Raw genomic sequence first — 2,348 nt, forward strand, 5'->3', positions numbered from 1 at the left:
CCATTTTTTGATTGGATTGTTTGTTTTTTTGTTGTTATTGACTTGTATGAGTTCTTTGAATATTTTGGATATTAGGCCCTTATCAGAGATATTGCTTGCAAATATATTTTCCCATTCGGATGGTTCTCTCTTTACTTTGTTGACGATTTCTTCTGCTGAGCTGAAGCTTTTTAGTTTAATGTCGTCCCATTCATTTATTTTTGCATTTACTTCCCTTGCCTTTGAAGTCAAATTCATAAAATCCTCTTTAAGTCCAAGGTCCTTGAGTTTAGTTCCTATGTTTTCTTCTATGTATTTTATTGTTTCCGGTGTTATATTCAGGTCTTTAATCTATTTGGAGTTAATTTTGGTGTGCGGTGATAGACAACAGTCTAGTTTTATTCTTTTGCAGATGGTCTTCCAATTTTCCCAGCACCATTTATTGAAGAGGCTTTCCCTTCTCCACTGTATGTTTTGGCTTTTTTGTTAAAAATTATTTGCCCATATAAATATGGGTTTACTTTTGGACTCTCAATTCTCTTCCACTGGTCTCTGTGCCTGTTTTGCTGCCAATATCATGCCGTTTTGATTACTGTCACTTTGTAGTATAATGTGAAGTCAGGCAAAGTAATGCCTCCAGCCTCGTTTTTTTTCTCAAAATGGCTTTGGCAATTCGGGTCTTTTGTGCTTCCATATAAATCTGATGATTTTTTGTTCTATTTCTTTAAAAACTGCTGATGGGATTTTGATGGGGATTGCATTGAATGTTTATAATGCTTTAGGTAATATGGTCATTTTAACTATGTTGATTATTCCAATCAAACAACACAGAATATCTTTCGATTTCTTTGTATCTTCTTGATTTCTTTTAATAGGGTCTTGTAGTTTTCATTATATAGGTCTTTCACATGTTTTGTTAAATTTATTCCTAGGTATTTAATTTTTTTCGTTGCAATTGAAAACGGAATTATTTTTTCCACTTCTTTTTCTGATGCTTCATTATTTGAATATAGGAATGCTATGGATTTTTGAATGTCGATTTTGTATCCAGAGACTTTACTTATTTGCTTACTGTTTCTAGTAGTGTTCTTGTGGAGTCTTTAGGGTTTTCTATATAGAGAAACATGTCATCTGCAAATAATGACAGTCTGACTTCTTCATTTCCTACATAGGTGCCTTTTATATCTTTCTCTTACTTGATTGCAATTGCTAGGACCTCCAATGTTATATTGAATAACAGTGGTGATAGTGGACAGCCTTGCCTTGTTCCTGATCTTAGAGGGAAGATTTTTAGTTTTTCACCATTAAGTATAATGTTGACTGAGGGTTAGTCATAGATGGCCTTTATTATGTTAAGGTACTTTTTTTCTATACCGATTTTGTTAAGTGTTTTGATAATAAATGGATGCTGTATCTTGTCTAAGGCTTTCTCTGCATCTATTGATATGATCATATGATTCTTATTTTTTAATTTGTTTATGTGCTGTATCACATTAATCGATTTGCATGTGTTGAACCATCCTTGTGCCTCTGGGATGAAGCCCACTTGATCGTGGTGTATAATCTTTTCGATATGTTACTGTATTTGGTTCGCTAGTATCTTATTTAGGATTTTTGCATCTGTGTTCATGAGAGATGTTGGTTGGTCTGTAGTTTTCTTTTTTTATGTTATCTTTACCAGATTTTGGTATCAGGGTAATACTGACTTCATAAAATAAGTTGAGAAGTATTGCCTCCTCTTCAATTTTTTGGAAGAGTTTGAGGAGAATAGCTATTAAATCTTTGAATGTTTGGCAAAATTCACTGGTAAAGCCAACTGGTCCTGGACTTTTACTTTTTGGCAGGGTTTTGATGATTGTTTCAATTTCCATGCTGCTGATCAGTCTGTTTAGATTTTCCAGATCTTGATTTGGTCTAGGAAGATTGTGTTTTTCTAAGTACTAGTCCATTTCTTCTAGGTTATTAAACTTGTTATTATATAATTTTTCATAGTATTCTTGCATGATCCTTTGTATTTCTGTGATGTCAGTCATAATTTCCCCTCTTTCATCCCTGATTTTGTTTATTTGTGTCCTTTCTCTTTTTTCTTTAGTGAGTCTACCCAGGGGTTTGTCAATTTTATTAACCTTCTCAAAGAATCGGCTCCTTGTTGTATTTATTTTTTCTATTGTTTCTTTGTTTTCAATTTCATTTATTTCTGCTCTAATTTTGATGATTTCTTTCTTTCTACTGAATTTAGGCCTCATTTGTTCTTCCTTTTTTAGTTTTTTAAGATAAAGCGTTAGGTTGTTTATTTGGGCTCATTCTTGTTTTTGGAGATAGTCCTGTAATGATATGAACTTTCCTCTTATGACCTTTTTGCCATGTCC

Source organism: Pteropus vampyrus, unplaced genomic scaffold (genome assembly GCF_000151845.1).
Source record: "Pteropus vampyrus isolate Shadow unplaced genomic scaffold, Pvam_2.0 Scaffold56, whole genome shotgun sequence".
In the NCBI taxonomy this organism is placed as follows: Eukaryota; Metazoa; Chordata; class Mammalia; order Chiroptera; family Pteropodidae; genus Pteropus; species Pteropus vampyrus.